The following is a 7,874-nucleotide window of genomic DNA, read 5'->3' on the forward strand; positions in this document are numbered from 1 at the left end:
AGTCATTGAGTCGATTCGTTTAAACGCTGACCGTCTGAATGAGTGAGTCATTGAGTAGATTTATTCAAACGCTGACCATCTGAATGAGTGAGTCCTAGAGTCGATTCATTCAAACGCTGACCGTCTGAATGAGTGAGTCATTGAGTCGTTTTATTCAAACGCTGACCGTCTGAATGAGTGAGTCATTGAGTCGATTTATTCAAACGATGACCATCTGAATGAGTGAGTCATTGAGTAGATTTATTCAAACGCTGACCATCTGAATGAGTGAGTCCTTGATTCGATTCATTAAAACGCTGACCGTCTGAATGAGTGAGTCCTTGAGTCGATTCATTCAAACGCTGACCGTCTTAATGAGTGAGTCATGGAGTAGATTCATTCAAACTCTGATCGTCTGAATGAGTAAATCATTGAGTAGATTCATTCAAACACTGACCATCTTAATGAGCGAGTCATTGAGTCGATTCGTTCAAACGATGACTGTCTGAATGAGTGAGTCATTGAGTCGATTCATTCAAACGCTGACCGTCTGAATGAGTGAGTCATTGAGTAGATTCATTCAAACGCTGACCATCTTAATGAGCGAGTCATTGAGTCGATTCGTTCAAACGATGACTGTCTGAATGAGTGAGTCATTGAGTCGATTCATTCAAACGCTGACCGTCTGAATGATTGAGTCCTTGAGTCGATTCATTCAAATGCTGACCGTCTTAATGAGTGAGTCATTGAGTAGATTCATTCAAACTCTGACCGTCTGAATGAGTGAGTCATTGAGTCGATTTATTCAAATGCTGACAGTCTTAATGAGTGAGTCATTGAGTCGATTCGTTTAAACGCTGACCGTCTGAATGAGTGAGTCATTGAGTAGATTTATTCAAACGCTGACCATCTGAATGAGTGAGTCCTAGAGTCGATTCATTCAAACGCTGACCGTCTGAATGAGTGAGTCATTGAGTCGTTTTATTCAAACGCTGACCGTCTGAATGAGTGAGTCATTGAGTCGATTTATTCAAACGATGACCATCTGAATGAGTGAGTCATTGAGTAGATTTATTCAAACGCTGACCATCTGAATGAGTGAGTCCTTGATTCGATTCATTCAAATGCTGACCGTCTGAATGAGTGAGTCCTTGAGTCTATTCATTCAAACGCTGACCGTCTTAATGAGTGAGTCATGGAGTAGATTCATTCAAACTCTGATCGTCTGAATGAGTAAATCATTGAGTAGATTCATTCAAACACTGACCATCTTAATGAGCGAGTCATTGAGTCGATTCGTTCAAACGATGACTGTCTGAATGAGTGAGTCATTGAGTCGATTCATTCAAACGCTGACCGTCTGAATGAGTGAGTCATTGAGTAGATTCATTCAAACGCTGACCATCTTAATGAGCGAGTCATTGAGTCGATTCGTTCAAACGATGACTGTCTGAATGAGTGAGTCATTGAGTCGATTCATTCAAACGCTGACCGTCTGAATGATTGAGTCCTTGAGTCGATTCATTCAAATGCTGACCGTCTTAATGAGTGAGTCATTGAGTAGATTCATTCAAACTCTGACCGTCTGAATGAGTGAGTCATTGAGTCGATTTATTCAAATGCTGACAGTCTTAATGAGTGAGTCATTGAGTCGATTCGTTCAAACGCTGACCGTCTGAATGAGTGAGTCATTGAGTAGATTTATTCAAACGCTGACCATCTGAATGAGTGAGTCCTAGAGTCGATTCATTCAAACGCTGACCGTCTGAATGAGTGAGTCATTGAGTCGTTTTATTCAAACGCTGACCGTCTGAATGAGTGAGTCAATGAGTCGATTTATTCAAACGATGACCATCTGAATGAGTGAGTCATTGAGTAGATTTATTCAAACGCTGACCATCTGAATGAGTGAGTCCTTGATTCGATTCATTCAAACGCTGACCGTCTGAATGAGTGAGTCCTTGAGTCGATTCATTCAAACGCTGACCGTCTTAATGAGTGAGTCATTGAGTAGATTCATTCAAACTCTGATCGTCTGAATGAGTAAATCATTGAGTAGATTCATTTAAACACTGACCATCTTAATGAGCGAGTCATTGAGTCGATTCGTTCAAACGATGACTGTCTGAATGAGTGAGTCATTGAGTCGATTCATTCAAACGCTGACCGTCTGAATGAGTGAGTCATTGAGTAGATTCATTCAAACGCTGACCATCTTAATGAGCGAGTCATTGAGTCGATTCGTTCAAACGATGACTGTCTGAATGAGTGAGTCATTGAGTCGATTCATTCAAACGCTGACCGTCTGAATGAGTGAGTCCTTGAGTCGATTCATTCAAATGCTGACCGTCTTAATGAGTGAGTCATTGAGTAGATTCATTCAAACTCTGACCGTCTGAATGAGTGAGTCATTGAGTCGATTCATTCAAACGCTGACCGTCTTAATGAGTGAGTCATTGAGTCGATTCGTTCAAACGATGACCGTCTGAATGAGTGAGTCATTGAGTCGATTTATTCAAACACTGACCGTCTTAATGAGTGAGTCCTTGAGTCGATTTATTCAAACGCTGAGTCATTGAGTCGATTCGTTCAAACGCTGACTGTCTGAATGAGTGTCATTGAGTCGATTCGTTCAAACGCTGACTGTCTGAATGAGTGAGTCATTGAGTCAATTTATTCAAACGCTGACCGTCTGAATGAGTGATTCATTGAGTCGATTTATTCAAACTCTGATCGTCTGAATGAGTAAATCATTGAGTAGATTCATTCAAACGCTGACCATCTTAATGAGCGAGTCATTGAGTCGATTCGTTCAAACGATGACTGTCTGAATGAGTGAGTCATTGAGTCGATTCATTCAAACGCTGACCGTCTGAATGATTGAGTCCTTGAGTCGATTCATTCAAATGCTGACCGTCTTAATGAGTGAGTCATTGAGTAGATTCATTCAAACTCTGACCGTCTGAATGAGTGAGTCATTGAGTCGATTCATTCAAACGCTGACCGTCTTAATGAGTGAGTCATTGAGTCGATTCGTTCAAACGATGACCGTCTGAATGAGTGAGTCATTGAGTCGATTTATTCAAACACTGACCGTCTTAATGAGTGAGTCCTTGAGTCGATTTATTCAAACGCTGAGTCATTGAGTCGATTCGTTCAAACGCTGACTGTCTGAATGAGTGTCATTGAGTCGATTCGTTCAAACGCTGACTGTCTGAATGAGTGAGTCATTGAGTCAATTTATTCAAACGCTGACCGTCTGAATGAGTGATTCATTGAGTCGATTTATTCAAACACTGACCGTCTTAATGAGTGAGTCATTGAGTCGATTTATTCAAACGCTGAGTCATTGAGTCGATTCGTTCAAACGCTGACTGTCTGAATGAGTGAGTCATTCAGTCGATTCGTTCAAACGCTGACTGTCTGAATGAGTGAGTCCTTGAGTCAATTTATTCAAACGCTGACCGTCTGAATGAGTGATTCATTGAGTCGATTTATTCAAACACTGACCATCTTAATGAGTGAGTCATTGAGTCGATTTATTCAAACGCTGAGTCATTGAGTCGATTCGTTCAAACGCTGACTGTCTGAATGAGTGAGTCCTTGAGTCAATTTATTCAAACGCTGACCGTCTGAATGAGTGATTCATTGAGTCGATTTATTCAAACACTGACCATCTTAATGAGTGAGTCATTGAGTCGATTTATTCAAACGCTGAGTCATTGAGTCGATTCGTTCAAACGCTGACCATCTGAATGAGTGAGTCATTGAGTCGATTCGTTCAAACGCTGACTGTCTGAATGAGTGAGTCATTGAGTCGATTCGTTCAAACGCTGACTGTCTGAATGAGTGAGTCATTGAGTCGATTCATTCAAACAATGACCGTTTGAATGAGTGAGTCATTGAGTCGATTCGTTCAAATGCTGGCCGTCTGAATGAGTCAGTCATTGAGTCGATTCATTCAAACACTGACCGTCTGAATGAGTGAGTCATTGAGTCGATTCGTTCAAACGCTGACCATCTGAATGAGTGAGTCATTGAGTCGATTCGTTCAAATGCTGACCATCTGAATGAGTGAGTCATTTAGTCGATTCGTTCAAATGCTGACCATCTGAATGAGTGAGTCATTGAGTCGATTCACACACACACACACACACACACACACACACACACACACACACACACACACACACACACACACACACACACACACACACACACACTCAGTGATCTCTGATGACAGCTCCTGTTGTTGTTTTGTGAGTGTGAGTTTGACACACACTCTCTCTCTCTCTCTCTCTCTCTCTCTCTCTCTCACACACTCACACACACACACACACACACACACACACACACACACACACACACACACACACACACACACACTCACACTCACACACACACTCAGTGATCTCTGATGACAGCTAGTGTTGTTGCTGTGTGAGTGTGAGTTTGACACACACTCTCTCTCTCTCTCTCTCTCTCTCTCTCACACACACACTCTCTCACACACTCTCTCTCTCACACAGACACACACTCACACACACACACTCAGTGATCTCTGATGACAGCTCGTGTTGTTGTTGTGTGAGTGTGAGTTTGACACACACAATCTCTCTCACACACACACACACACTCTCTCTCTCACACACACACACACACTCAGTGATCTCTGATGACAGCTCGTGTTGTTGTTGTGTGAGTGTGAGTTTGTCACACACACTCTCTCTCTCTCTCTCTCTCTCACACACACACACACACACACACACACACACACTCACACTCAGTGATCTCTGATGACAGCTCGTGTTGTTGTTGTGTGAGTGTGAGTTTGACACACACACTCTCTCTCTCACACACACACTCTCTCTCTCACACACACACACACACACACACACACACACACACACACACACACACACACACACACACTCACCAGGTGTCTGTCACCCTCTCGCACTCACACACACACTCTCTCTCTCACACACACACACACACACTCACACACACACACACACACACTCTCTCTCACCAGGTGTCTGCTCTGCGCAGCGGCGTCTTCAGGAGCGCCGCGATCTCTCCTCTCTGCGTCTCCACATCCGCCGCGCCGCCTTCCGCCATCTTCACACGCGCACTGCATGCTGGGAAGATCCGCCGGCGTCGGCACGCATCTCTGTGACGTCATGACGCCTCTCACGCCCCTCATAGACATGGTAATAGCAAGGCAAGGCAAGTTTATTTGTATAGCACATTTCATACACAGTGGCAATTCAAAGTGCTTTACACAGAAATGAAGTTAAAATAGTTATAAGTGAATAAAATAAAAATATATATAGTATAATAGTTATAATAGGAATTAAAAGGAAATTAAAAGGAAATAAAAATAAAGATGAAATCCCCTATCTGGGGTGGAAGAAAATGGAGAGTCAGGTTTACTTTAAAAATATTTGTCAGGTAACTGTGCGTTTAGACAGTATACCCTTACAGACAAATCTTCTTGGCCTAACTTGAGGGTGTTCTCTAGATGTTTTACCCGCCAGAGCAGATCTAAACGGGTCTTCCTCACACCGGAGGGAGTACTCAAAAAATATTTGTCAGGTAACTGTGCATTTAAACATTACCCTTGCAGACAAATCTTCCTGGACAGGAACACCAGGGCTATCTCTACTTTGTTCGACCGTCAGAGCGGATCTACACGGATCGTCCTCGCACCGGAGGGATTTCGATTTATCGCTCCCCTGTCTCTCAACCTCTTCCACCCAGACAGCCTTAACAAAATAAAAAATAATAAAAAATAAAAGTATAAATAAAAACTAAATAACTAAATAAAAAACTAAATAAAAATAAAACGGTTAAAATGAAACACATAATTAAAGTGTGGCAGTTTGGACAAAGCACAGAGCTCATTGAGTAAATGCATAAGATAAGGTGCAATCAGTCGGACGTACAGTGGCATAGCTCATTCAGTAAATGCACAGCTAAACAGATGTGTTTTGAGTCTGGATTTGAAAGTGGCTAGTGTTGGAGCACATCTGATCTGTTCAGGAAGCTGGTTCCAGCTACGGCTGGCATAATAGCTAAAAGCAGACTCTCCTTGATTTGAGTGAACCCTTGGTATTTCTAATTGACTTGATCCTGATGATCTGAGTGATCTGTTGGGTTTGTATTTAATCAGCATATCTGCAATGTATTGAGGTCCTAATAGCGTCATGTACTGCTAGACATGATAGATCACAGTGAACATGTTTTAGATGACAGTGGTATTATATGTATTGATTTTCACAAGACATGTGTTAGAACACACACACACACACATAGTTTTGGGGGTTTGGTGGTTATTTTCAGAACCCAATAGAAAGATTGATAGAGGGATCAGACAAGGGTGTCCCATCTAGGAGTGTGTGTTAGCAACACACATAAACTGGACCTTTACAGCATTAGGGAAACATGAATGAATATGAATAAAGCAGTTCTGTTTCCTCTCAAAGAATGATGTGGAATTACTATATCATATTATAATATTATATTAGTTACTCAGCTTTTAAAGAATGATGGGAATTTATTAACGCATGGTTGAATAAATGTAAGATCCTTCTGAGGAATACATCTCAATTTTACAGATATCAAGGGTTAAATATTTATTGGTAATACAAATATTTTACAAGGTCTCAAATAACTACATTAGAAAAATATACTTCATAACATTCTTTATCCCCAGCTTGCGTTTGTTTGGATGATTAAAGCTTGGCGAACAGAGGATAATTCCTTCATTCTTACGGCCTCTTTCATTAAAATAGTTCTTATTTCATCTTTATCTAACGTTACAGTTTAGTTAGTGTTTCAGCCTTAAAATAATCTCCATAAATCATAATATTTTATAGTTATTTTTCTTTTTTTCGTCGTGATTTAAACAGGTTCTCGTTTGAAATATAAATTATATAACGTTGATGCATAACGTTATAAGAGATTGAATTGTTATAGAATCAAGTGTTCAAATAAATCCATTTACATTTCTGCATTTGGCAGACGCTTTTATCCAAAGCGACTTACAGTGCACTAATTACAGGGACAATCCCCCTGGAGCAACATGGAGTAAAGTGCCTTGCTCAAGGACACACTGGTGGAGACCGCTGGGATCGAACCAGCAACCTTCTGCACATCAGTTCCATGGTTTAACCCACTGGACCACCATCTCTCTTAGTATAGACCGAGTATGGAGCTCTTACTATAGTACCTTCTCTTAGTATAGACCTTAGTCCAAAAGTCCCTTATGTATAACCGGGTGTATCTAAAGAGTCAAGCCGAGTTGGAGCTCCATACTCTGGGCATGGAGAGGTCCCAGAGGGCCTCTTCTACCTCCACTGTCACAAGCTCCTGGGCCCTTCCAGTTCCAAGATACGGCCACTTCCTGTCCAGCTTTGGCCGGCTATAACTCGGGAGCCAAACCAAATTTGAGCTGCAAATTCTGGGTGTGTGGAGGTACCAATAGGATCCCCATAACCCCAGAGTATGGAGCCCAAACTCGGCTTGGCTTTGGAGTTATGCCCGGTCAAAATGGGACTTCGACCGGGTGTATCTCGGAAGTCAAGCCGACTTGAAGCTCCAAACTCTGGGTGTGGGGAGGTACCTATGTGACCCCCACAACCCCAGAGTATGGAGCCCCAACTCGGCTTGGTACCTGAGATACATCCAGTCAAATTTCCATCTTGGACCAACTGTGATGCATCCCCCCTGTGACCTATTTGACAGGGCCCATGTAAGCCGTCTCTGGAGAGGTCATTTTTAGGCTAATAATACATAATTAATAGCTGTAATGTACATCTGTTGTTGTATTGTGGCCCCTGTGTGGTGTACAGTAGTTTTAAACTCATAAAACCACTGTAAATATGAAATAT

Source organism: Gobio gobio (assembly GCF_949357685.1).
Source record: "Gobio gobio genome assembly, chromosome: 5".
Taxonomy (NCBI): Eukaryota; Metazoa; Chordata; class Actinopteri; order Cypriniformes; family Gobionidae; genus Gobio; species Gobio gobio.